A 13263-nucleotide genomic window follows, 5' to 3' on the forward strand; every position below is an offset into this window, starting at 1 on the left:
TACCTAAAGAAAGGTGAAGTATAAAGAATGGCAGACACTGCAGATCATTGCATCAGGGCCTTATTCGCACAGTCAGTGTTTGGTCAGTGATTTCCATCAGTGATTTTGAGCCAAAACCAAATGCGGGTCCAAAACCCAGAACAGGTGCAGATCTTTCCCTTCTACCTTATGTCTGTGTAGGATCCACTCCTGGTTTTGGCTCACAATCACTGATGGAAATCACTGACCAAACACTGACTGTGTGAATGAAGCCTTAAAATGTGAAAATTCTTGGCGTCATTAAACTCATCTCATGTAGTTGCCTGTAAGTGAGGTTCTTCATATGCATTGCGGCTTTAGGCCTCATGCATTTACTTCAACGGGGCCACAAAAGATGCGGACAGCACTCCGTGTGCTGTCCGCATCCGTGGCTCCGTTCCGCGGCCCCGCTAAAAAAATATAACATTTCCTATTCTTGTCCGTGCTTTGCGGACAAGAATAGGCATTTATATTGCCGGCGCAAATTGCAAAAGGCAACACGGGCGGCTTCCGTTTTTTGCAGATCCGCGGTTTGCGGACTGCAAAAAAACGGCACGGTCGTGTGCATGAGGCCTTAGCTTGTGAAACCAGCTTTTTGGGATTGAACCCTTAAATGCAAATCTTCCAAAAGAAAGAAAGATGGTCCAGCTTCACTGAAAAATACTTAAGGCTTTATTCAATCCCGTGCAGATAAAAACCAACATACAGCAATGCAAAAAATCGACCGGTTTCGGATCACTGTAGATGCGGATCCTTAGTCATGATGCAAATCTTGCTCTATTACTACAGGCACAGTCATATAAATATCGGAAAAACACTCCCAAAAAGGGTAATTTTTTATTCAGATAGTTGGTTGGGCTGGTATGAGTTAATTTGCATACTCCCCTCCAAGCCTTAGGGTGCCTGTACACAGGTGTAGGGTAAGGAGCAGAAAGTCAGCACAAATTTCTGTACGGATTTATGTGCGCTTCTGCAACAAAAACCACATGAGCAGAGCGGGCGCGATATCCGCCAGGTGCCTTCTGTTTTAAACTGCAGGCACCTGGGACTAATGTAATCGTAATGACCAAGAATAAAAATAATAGGTCAGTTTTAATGCATAGGAAACGGTGTTAAAAAAAACTAATATAAAACTGTTGCAGAATTGTTTAATTTGTTATAATTCCACCCCAGTTCACTTAGCAAATGAAAGGTGAGGTGTGACAAGTTACAATGGACATCGGGGTCACTCGTTGTTTGATACTAGACTGAGACACGGGGTCCATCCTCATAGACAGTATGTGTTAAAGAGTCCAACAACTGCTGGAATATTTATGTCATGTTTTCTTTTTATTTCAGACACAATCTTCAGTCTCTGCAGTCTTCACAGAGAACCTTCCCACGACCACAGGAGAAAACATCAACAGGCATTACATATATTCTCAGTGTATAGTATATTCTTATAGAGCGTCTGTCAGCATGATCAACCCTATTAAACCAGGCATGTTGCCTGGTAGGGTTGATCATGCCATTAAAATGATACCTTAGTATCTTTGTATATAGCAGCATTCCTTAAAGGGAACCTGTCACTGGGATTTTGTGTATAGAGCCGAGGACATGGGTTGCTAGATGGCCACTAGCACATCAGCAATATCCAGTCCCCATAGCTCTGTGTGCTTTTATTGTGTAAAAAAATCGATTTGATACATATGCAAATGAACCTGAGATGAGTCCTGTATGTGAGATGAGTAAGGGACAGGACTCATCTCAGGTTCATTTGCATATGTATCAAATCGATTTTTTTACACAATAAAAGCACACAGAGCTATGGGGACTGGATATTGCTGATGTGTTAGCGGCCATCTAGCAACCCATGTCCTCGGCTCTATACACAAAATCCCAGTGACAGGTTCCCTTTAAATATCTGTTCTTTTATTATTATGCAAGTTTGCTCTTTCAAGCAGAAGGGGATGGCCAGAAGCCTTGGTGCTCCGCTTCTGAAATGCCCATCTCCTCTCTGATTGACAGGGCCTGACATCTTGCCTAGCCCAGGATTTTCGTGCCTGTGTTGTGACTCAGTTCTTGTGGACCTGATCTTCTGCTTCCTGAGCAGATTCCGACTGCACATGCACCGAGACACGTCAGTCCCCCCTGAAGGGAAGGCGCCAGGTTCGGTGCCTTCACTTCCAGGTGTAGTCTTGCATCATTGGAGCACGCACTTTCTGGATCTGCACTGTTTGAGAAGTGGCAGCAGATCGATGTGCACAAGTGCCGAGTCACCGAGTCACAGTCCACGTCCCTGCCACAGCTCTGTTTGCTCTGTTTTTATTGCATCATGTCCTCAATATTGGAAAATAGCTGCTGCCGTAAGTAATGTCCCTGTCATGTGACTTCGGGCTTATGTGTGCCGGCCTTGCCTCTGTTGCGGTCCGCATGCACTCCTTTTTTGCTGTGTAGAGGCACGGACAGAAAACCCACGGAAGTACTCTGTAGTGCTTTCATGGGATTCCAATCTGTGCCTCTGTTGTCTATATATAGGGTAAGTGTAGTCTATATAGTGGATGCATAGGGTAAGTGTAGTCTATATAGTGGATGTATAGGGTAAGTTTAGTCTATATAGTGGATGTATAGGGTAAATGTAGTCTATATAGTGGATGTATAGGGTAAATGTAGTCTATATAGTGGATGTATAGGGTAAGTGTAGTCTATATAGTGGATGCATAGGGTAAATGTAGTCTATATAGTGGATGCATAGGGTAAATGTAGTCTATATAGTGGATGTATAGGGTAAGTGTAGTCTATATAGTGGATGCATAGGGTAAATGTAGTCTATATACTGGATGTATAGGGTAAGTGTAGTCTATATAGTGGATGTATAGGGTAAGTGTAGTCTATATAGTGGATGCATAGGGTAAGTGTAGTCTATATAGTGGATGCATAGGGTAAATGTAGTCTATATAGTGGATGTATAGGGTAAGTGTAGTCTATATAGTATGTATATAGGTCAAGTGTAGTTTACATAGTGTTAGTGTACTGTATATAGTGTGTACATAGGATACGTGTAATCTATATTGTGTCTGTATATCAGGTAAGTGTAATCTATATTGTGTCTGTATATTGGGTTTCGTGTATGTATAAGGTAAATGTAGTGTATATAGATAATGTATAGGGTAAGCGCAGTCTATGTAATATTAGTGTATAACCAGTAAGTGTACTCTATGTGTTGTGTTTATAGAATGTGTCAGCTTTATAGTTAGTCTGTATATAGGGTGTAGTGTAATAGCGTGTATATAGGATAACCGCAGTGTATGTAGCGTATGTGTGTAGGATAAGTGTAATCTATATAGTGTCTGTATATAGAGTAAGTGTAGTGTATATAGTGTATGTATATGGTAACTTGAATATATGTAGTGTATATATAGAGTAAGTATTGTCTATAAAGTTTCTATATATGGTAAATGTAGTCTATACAGTATGTACATAGGGTAAGTGTAGTCTACATAGTGTGTGTATATAAGGTAAGTGTAGTCTACATAGTGTGTGTATATAAGGTAAGTGTAGTCTACATAGTGTGTGTATATAAGCTAAGTGTAGTCTACATAGTGTGTGTATATAAGGTAAGTGTAGTCTACATAGTGTGTGTATATAAGCTAAGTGTAGTCTACATAGTGTGTGTATATAAGCTAAGTGTAGTCTACATAGTGTGTGTATATAAGGTAAGTGTAGTCTACATAGTGTGTGTATATAAGGTAAGTGTAGTCTACATAGTGTGTGTATATAAGGTAAGTGTAGTCTACATAGTGTGTGTATATAAGCTAAGTGTAGTCTACATAGTGTGTGTATATAAGGTAAGTGTAGTCTACATAGTGTGTGTATATAAGGTAAGTGTAGTCTACATAGTGTGTGTATATAAGGTAAGTGTAGTCTACATAGTGTGCATGCAGGATAAGTGAATCTTTATAGTGTTTGTTCATAGGGTAAGTGTAGTGTATATATTGTATTGTACGGTAAGTGCAACGATTTTAGTGTATGTGTAGGGTAAGTGTAGTCTATGTAGTGTGTATATAGGATTGGTGTAATCTATAATGTGTCTGTATACTGGATAAGGCCAGTGTATATAGTGTATGTATAGGGTATGTGTAGTTAATATAGTGTGTACACAGGGTAAGTGTAGTGAATAGAGTGTATTTGTGATGTAAGTGTAGTCTACATAGTGTGTACATAGGATAGGTGTAATCTATATAGTGTGCTTAGAGGATAAGCGTAATATATTTAATGTCTGCAGGTAAGTGTAATATATATAGAGTTTATATAGAATAAGCAATCTATATAGTGCCTGCATATAGGATAAATGTAGTGTATATAGTTTATATATAGGGTAAGTGTACTGTATATAGTGTGTGTGTGTGTGTGTATATATATATATATATATATATAGTGTAGTCTATGTAGTGTATATATAGGATAACTGTAGTATTTAAGTTTTATATATAAGATAAGTGTAATCTTTATAGTTAGTCTGTATATTGGGCATGTGTAGAGTATATAGTGTATGTATAGTATATATATATATAGTGTTTTTATAGGGTAAGTGTTGTGTAATTTATACAGTGCCTGTATATTGGCTAAGTGTAATATATATATATATATATATTTATGCATATGCTATATGTAGTCTATATAGTGTGTACATACGGTAAGTGTAGTGCATATAGTGTGCATACATGATGGTTATTCTACATAGGGTCTGTATATAGGGTAAGTGTGGTGTATATATGTTACATATGTAGGGTAAGTGTAATGTATATATTGTATGTATAGAATAAGTGTAATTTATATAGTTTCTGTATATTGGGTAAGTTTAGTGTATATAGTGTATGCATATGATATTTCTCATCAATGCAGTGTGTATATACGGCAAGTGTAGTGCATTTAGTGTGTATATATAGGATAAATAATCTATATATTGCCTGTATATAGGGTGTGTAGTATATATAGTGTATGTATAGTGTATATAGTGTGTGTTCAGGGTAAGTGTAGTGTATATAGTGAATGTGTCAGGTAAGTGTAGTCTACATAGTGTGTACATGGGATAGGTATAATCTATATAGTGCGCTTATAGGATAAGTGTAATCTAATTAATGTCTGCATATAAGGTAAGTGTAGTATATATAGTGTGTATATAGGGGACGTAATTTATATAGTGTCTGCATATAGGATAAATGTAGTGTATATAGTTTATGTATAGGGTAAGTGTATTGTATATAGTATATCTGCATAGTGTAGTCTATGTAGTATGTATATAGCATAAATGTAGTATTTATGTTTTGTATATATGATAAGTGTAATCCTTATAACTAGTCTGTATATTAGGTATGTGTAGAGTATATAGTAAATGTATAGTGTATATAGTGTTTGTACAGGGTAAGTGTTGTTTAATTTATATATTATCTGTATTTAGGGTATGTGTAATATATATATATATATATATATATATTATATGTGGGGTAAGTGCAATGTATATATTGTATGTATAGGATATGTGTAATTTATATAGTTTCTGTATATGGGGTAAGTTTAGTGTATATAGTGTATGTATATTATATGTGTAGTCATTATAGCGTTACATACGGTAAGTGTAGTGTATATAGTGTGTATATAGGATAATTCATCTATAAAGTGCCTGTATATAGGGTAAGTGTAGTATATATAGTGTATATAGGGTAAGTGTAGTGTATACAGTTTATGTGTAAGGTAAGTGTAGTCTACAAAGTGTTTACATAGCATAGGTGTAATCTATATAGTGTGCTTATAGGATAAGTGTAATCTATTTAATGTCTGTAAAAAAGGTAAGTCTAGTGTATGTAGCGTGTATATAGGATAAGCAATCTATATAGTTTCAGCATATAGGATTAATGTAGTGTATATAGCATATGTATAGTGTAGTCTATGTAGTGTGTATATAGGTGTAATCTTTATACTTAGTCTGTATATTGAGTATGTGTAGAGTATATAGTGTATATATTGTGTATATAGTGCTTGTATAGGGTGAATGTCATCAAAGTGTAATGTAGTATATATATACTGTGCATACACAGGGTAAGTGTAGTCTATATAGTGTATGTGAAAGGTAAGTGTAGTCTATGTATAGGGTAAATGTACGCAGTGTGTATATAGGATCAGTGTAATTTATATAGTGTCTGTATATAGGTTAAATGTAGTGTATATAGTGTATGATATCACTTCCTGTGTGATATCTATACAATGTCCACAGTAATAGGAGAAAAGTTCTGTTCTAAATTTTACATTTTAGAAAAATCAAAGCTTGGCCTCCGCCACATAATGCACCAAAAACTAAAAACTTTTTCTCTGCAGTGACTGACTATACAAACATTGCATGGTGTGCCAGTTGCAATCAATATTGTTATAACATTACATGGCTTAATTTCTATTTCATATACCGTATTAAATTCACATCTGTTTTGTTAGCCTTTTTGCAGTGCTTAATCCCTCCTTGTTTAGGTGGGTCCCTACACTAACACATTATACATATAAAAGGATATATTGAGTGTAACTGGTGTTATCACTTGCAGTGTGCTTTTACATTACTTTATGTACAGTAGTCAGTTGTTATAGAGAAACACCAATATACTGCTTATCAGTTTGGCTTTTCAAATTAATAGTGCAAATCAGTGTAAATCATGTTATTCAAAAAAAAAAAAGTCTTAGTGTAGGGACCTATCTGAATGAGGTCGCCTTGACGTGGCAGATGGGCTCACACAATGTCATCAGATTGTGTGCTAAGAACCTCATATTTTTAAAAGTGTGGGTGACAAGATTCTTCTGACAGTTTTTGAGCTTTCATATGTTAAAGAATTAATCAGTTGTCCCTCTGGAAGCATAGATACATTCATAGAGATTAGGGCTGAGCGAACCCGAAATGTATAGTTCGGGTTCGTACCGAATTTTGGGGTGTCCGTGACACGGACCTGAACCCAAACATTTTCGTAAAAGTCCAGGTTCGGTGTTCGGCGCTTTCTTGGCGCTTTTTGAAAGGCTGCAAAGCAGCCAATCAACAAGCGTCATACTACTTGCCCCAAGAGGCCATCACAGCCATGCCTACTATTGGCATGGATGTGATTGGCCACTGCAGCATGTGACCCAGCCTCTATTTAAGCTGGAGTCACGTAGCGCCACACGTCACTCTGCTCTGATCAGTGTAGGGAGAGGATGCAGCTGCTGCTGTTAGGGTCAGATTAGGCACTAGACAGGGATTTACTCAGCAAAAACACTTAATGAAGTGATCGATCTACAGCTGTGAATCATTCATCTTCTGCTATTCAATTGCTCACTGTTTTTAGGCTGCCCAGAGCGTTTTTCCGTCACTTTTTTCTGGGGTGATCGGCGGCCATTTTGTGTCTTGTGGTGCGCCAGCACAAGCTGCCACCAAGTCCATTTAACCATCAATAGTGTGTTGTTTTTTTGCTATATTTTACATCAGGGGCTTGGCTGTGCTTGCTATTTTATTGAGGGGTGAAATACAATTGCCAAAATAGCAGTACCCTAAATCTGGTTTTTCAGCTGTGGCTAGCCAATTGTAATACTGTCTGCTGTCTGGCAAAGGATATATTTTTGTTCTGGGTTGAAATACAATTCCCAACTTAGCAATTCCTTAAATCAGTGGTTTCTGCTGATCCATAAAAGGGTATATTAGATTGAAGGTGCGGATAGGGTCATCCTCAATAACTTCACACGCTACCGTGCATTTCCAAGTCTAATTCTGTCCGTAAACGTATACCTGTCATCCAGGGCCTAAATACTAGGCCTACAATTTATATTCAGCTAAATCTATCGTTACTGCTGTGCCTGTATTAGTGTAATACGGTACCTAAATAGATAGCCAGATAGTGTCAGGTGTCTGTAAAAAAAGGCCTGAATTTGAATTCAATACATTGGGCCAAATAATTTTTTTCTTATTGTGGTGAACAGTAACAATGAGGAAAACATCTAGTAAGGGACACGGACATGGTCGTGGTGGTGTTAGTGGACCCTCTGGTGCTGGGAGAGGACTTGGCCGTTCTGCCACAGCCACATGTCGTAGTAAACCAACTACCTCAGGTCCCAGTAGCCACCAAAATTTACAGCGATATTTGGTGGGGCCCAATGCCGTTCTAAGGATGGTAAGGCCTGAGCAGGTACAGGCATTAGTTAATTGGGTGGCCGACAGTGGATCCAGCACGTTTAAATTATCTCCCACCCAGTCTTCTGCAGAAAGCGCACAGATGGCGCCTGAAAACCAAGCCCATCAGTCTGTCACATCACCCCCATGCATATCAGGGAAACAGTTTGAGTCTCAAGTTATGCAGCAGTCTCTTATGCTGTTTGAAGACTCTGCTGGCAGGGTTTCCCAAAGGCATCCACCTAGCCCTTCCCCAGCGGTGGAAGACATAGAATGCACTGACGCACAACCACTTATGTTTCCTGATGATGAGGACATGGGAATACCACCTCAGCATGTCTCTGATGATGACGAAACACAGGTGCCAACTGCTGCGTCTTTCTGCAGTGTGCAGACTGAACAGGAGGTCAGGGAGGAAGACTGGGTGGAAGACGATGCAGGGGACAATGAGGTCCTAGACCCCACATGGAATGAAGGTCGTGCCACTGACTTTCACAGTTCGGAGGAAGAGGCAGTGGTGAGACCGAGCCAACAGCGTAGCAAAAAAGGGAGCAGTGGGCAAAAGCAGAACACCCGCCGCCAAGAGACTCCGCCTGCTACTGACCGCCGCCATCTGGGACCGAGCACCCCAAAGGCAGCTTCAAGGAGTTCCCTGGCATGGCACTTCTTCAAACAATGTGCTGACGACAAGACCCGAGTGGTTTGCACGCTGTGCCATCAGAGCCTGAAGCGAGGCATTAACGTTCTGAACCTTAGCACAACCTGCATGACCAGGCACCTGCATGCAAAGCATGAACTGCAGTGGAGTAAACACCTTAAAAACAAGGAACTCACTCAGGCTCCCCCTGCTACCTCTTCTGCTGCTGCCGCCTCGGCCTTTTCTGCTGCTGCCGCCTCAGCCTCTTCCTCCGCCTCTGGAGGAACGTTGGCACCTGCCGCCCAGCAAACAGAGGATGTACCACCAACACCACCACCTCCGTCACCAAGCATCTCAACCATGTCACACGGCAGCGTTCAGCTCTCCATCTCACAAACATTTGAGAGAAAGCGTAAATTCCCACCTAGCCACCCTCGATCCCTGGCCCTGAATGCCAGCATTTCTAAACTACTGGCCTATGAAATGCTGTCATTCAGGCTGGTGGACACAGACAGCTTCAAACAGCTCATGTCGCTTGCTGTCCCACAGTATGTTGTTCCCAGCCGCCACTATTTCTCCAAGAGAGCCGTGTCTTTCCTGCACAACCAAGTATCCGATAAAATCAAGTTTGCACTGCGCAACGCCATCTGTGGCAAGGTCCACCTAACCACAGATACGTGGACCAGTAAGCACGGCCAGGGACGCCATATCTCCCTAACTGCACACTGGGTAAATGTAGTGGCGGCTGGGCCCCAGGCGGAGAGCTGTTTGGCGCACGTCCTTCCGCCGCCAAGGATCGCAGGGCAACATTCTTTGCCTCCTGTTGCCACCTCCTCCTACTCGGCTTCCTCCTCCTCTTCTTCCACCTGCTCATCCAGTCAGCCACACACCTTCACCACCAACTTCAGCACAGCCCGGGGTAAACGTCAGCAGGCCATTCTGAAACTCATATGTTTGGGGGACAGGCCCCACACCGCACAGGAGTTGTGGCGGGGTATAGAACAACAGACCGACGAGTGGTTGCTGCCGGTGAGCCTCAAGCCCGGCCTGGTGGTGTGCGATAATGGGCGAAATCTCGTTGCAGCTCTGGGACTAGCCGGTTTGACGCACATCCCTTGCCTGGCGCATGTGCTGAATTTGGTGGTGCAGAAGTTCATTCACAACTACCCCGACATGTCAGAGCTGCTGCATAAAGTGCGGGCCGTCTGTTCGCGCTTCCGGTGTTCACATCCTGCAGCTGCTCGCCTGTCTGCGCTACAGCGTAACTTCGGCCTTCCCGCTCACCGCCTCATATGCGACGTGCCCACCAGGTGGAACTCCATCTTGCACATGCTGGACAGACTGTGCGAGCAGCAGCAGGCCATAGTGGAGTTTCAGCTGCAGCACGCATGGGTCAGTCGCACTGCGGAACAGCACCACTTCACCACCAATGACTGGGCCTCCATGCGAGACATGTGTGCCCTGTTGCGCTGTTTCGAGTACTCCACCAACATGGCCAGTGGCGATGACGCCGTTATCAGCGTTACAATACCACTTCTATGTCTCCTTGAGAAAACACTTAGGGCGATGATGGAAGAGGAGGTGGCCCAGGAGGAGGAGGAGGAGGAAGAGGGGTCATTTTTAGCACTTTCAGGCCAGTCTCTTAGAAGTGACTCAGAGGGAGGTTTTTTGCAACAGCAGAGGCCAGGTACAAATGTGGCCAGCCAGGGCCCACTACTGGAGGACGAGGATGAGGTGGAGGAGGATGAGGATGAAGCATGTTCACAGCGGGGTGGCACCCAACGCAGCTCGGGCCCAACACTGGTGCGCGGCTGGGGGGAAACGCAGGACGACGACGATACGCCTCCCACAGAGGACAGCTTGTCCTTACCTCTGGGCAGCCTGGCACACATGAGCGACTACATGCTGCAGTGCCTGCGCAACGACAGCAGAGTTGCCCACATTTTAACGTGTGCGGACTACTGGGTTGCCACCCTGCTGGATCCACGGTACAAAGACAATGTGCCCACCTTACTTCCTGCACTGGAGCGTGATAGGAAGATGCGCGAGTACAAGCACACGTTGGTAGACGCGCTACTGAGAGCATTCCCAAATGTCACAGGGGAACAAGTGGAAGCCCAAGGCGAAGGCAGAGGAGGAGCAAGAGGTCGCCAACGCAGCTGTGTCACGGCCAGCTCCTCTGAGGGCAGGGTTAGCATGGCAGAGATGTGGAAAAGTTTTGTGCACCACCACCTGATACGGAACGTGTTAGCAGGAGGCCATATTTCACTAACATGGTGGAACAGTACGTGTGCACACCCCTCAACGTACTGACTGATGGTTCGGCCCCATTCAACTTCTGGGTCTCCAAATTGTCCACGTGGCCAGAGCTAGCCTTTTATGCCTTGGAGGTGCTGGCCTGCCCGGCGGCCAGCGTTTTGTCTGAACGTGTATTCAGCACGGCAGGGGGCGTCATTACAGACAAACGCAGCAGCCTGTCTACAGCCAATGTGGACAAGCTGACGTTCATAAAAATGAACCAGGCATGGATCCCACAGGACCTGTCCATCCCTTGTGCAGATTAGAAATTAACTACCTCCCCTTAACCATATATTATTGTACTCCAGGGCACTTCCTCATTCAATCCTATTTTTATTTTCATTTTATCATTATATTGCAGGGCAACCCAAAGTTGAATGAACCTCTCCTCTGTCTGGGTGCCGGGGCCTAAAAATATCTGACAGTGGCCTGTTCCAGTGTTGGGTGACGTGAAGCATGATTCTCTGCTATGACATGAAGCCTGAATCTCTGCTATGGGACCTCTCTCCTCTGTCTGGGTGCCGGGGCCTTATGACAATGGACTGTTCCAGTTTTGGCTGACGTGAAGCCTGATTCTCTGCTTTGACATGAAGACTGATTCTCTGCTGACATGAAGCCTGAATCTCTGCTATGGGACCTCTCTCCTCTGTCTGGGTGCCTGGGCCTAAATATATGACAATGGACTGTTCCAGTTTTGGCTCACGTGAAGCCTGATTCTCTGCTTTGACATGAAGACTGATTCTCTGCTGACATGAAGCCTGAATCTCTGCTATGGGACCTCTCTCCTCTGTCTGGGTGCCTGGGCCTAAATATATGACAATGGACTGTTCCAGTTTTGGCTGACGTGAAGCCTGATTCTCTGCTATGACATGAAGACTGATTCTCTGCTGACATGAAGCCTGAATCTCTGTTATGGGACCTCTCTCCTCTGTCTGGGTGCCGGGGCCTAAATATATGACAATGGAGTGTTCCAGTTTTGGCTGACGTGAAGCCTGATTCTCTGCTATGATATGAAGACTGATTCTCTGCAGACATGAAGCCTGATTCTCTGCTATGGGACCTCTCTCCAATTGATATTGGTTAATTTTTATTTATTTTATTTTTATTTTTATTCATTTCCCTATCCACATTTGTTTGCAGGGGATTTAACTACATTTTGCTGCCTTTTGCAGCCCTCTAGCCCTTTCCTGGGCTGCTTTACAGCCTTTTTAGTGCCGAAAAGTTTGGGTCCCCATTGACTTCAATGGGGTTCGGGTTCCCGAACCCGAACATTTCCGGGAAGAGCGGCCGAACTTCTCGAACCCGAACATCCAGGTGTTCGCTCAACTCTAGTTATTATCCATATTGCTTCCTTTGCTGTCTGGATTCATTTTTCCATCACATTATACACTACTTTTTTCCATGGTTACGATCACCCTGCAATACATGAGTGATAGTCGTGCTTGCACACTGTAGTAAAAAGTGTCAGCCTCTCTGGTGGTCTGGACTCTAGGCTAGTGCTTTTTCCTACTGTATAATGTGCAACAAGCACCACCACCGCTGTTGTTGTGGGGTGGTTGTAACCATGGAAATGAGCAGTGTAAATGTGATGGAAAAATTAATCCAGCCAGCAAAGGAAGCAATATGGATAATCAAAATACATTAGTAAGTGCCTTGTATTAACTTTCTCTACATGATAAATGCTATTTGCTGAAGTGAGACAACCCCTTTAAGGGTCCAGGTAGGGTTTTGAGGTTTAGAAAGGTGGAGATGAACGTAGTACGAATGCGCGAAGTAAGGATCTGAGGGATCAATGAAACCCACTGGTATTGTAAGAGGAGTGTTTTGAAAAGGTCAAAGGGCATGGTGTGAGAACTCACTCACTTTGAACAAACAAAGGTTAGAGAAAGCAGAACAAGAATTTACCTAAAGCTAGCCATATAGCCTCTGAAGTACTTCACCTGAAGCATCAGCACTGAGCTACTCTCTACCCTTGTTTGCACGTTGGGTAAAAACACCATACACCCTCAGTTAATTTGGATCCCTTCTAAGCTTGGAATAAGCGTTCCAGGGACCTAACAAAACAGGTGTAAGCACTACTATTTAAGGGACTAGTGATTAAATATCCCCCATAATTAGAGAAAGCAGCACAAGAATGTACCTAAAGCTAGCT

The sequence above is a fragment of the Bufo gargarizans genome, chromosome 9 (genome assembly GCF_014858855.1).
Source record: "Bufo gargarizans isolate SCDJY-AF-19 chromosome 9, ASM1485885v1, whole genome shotgun sequence".
Taxonomy (NCBI): Eukaryota; Metazoa; Chordata; class Amphibia; order Anura; family Bufonidae; genus Bufo; species Bufo gargarizans.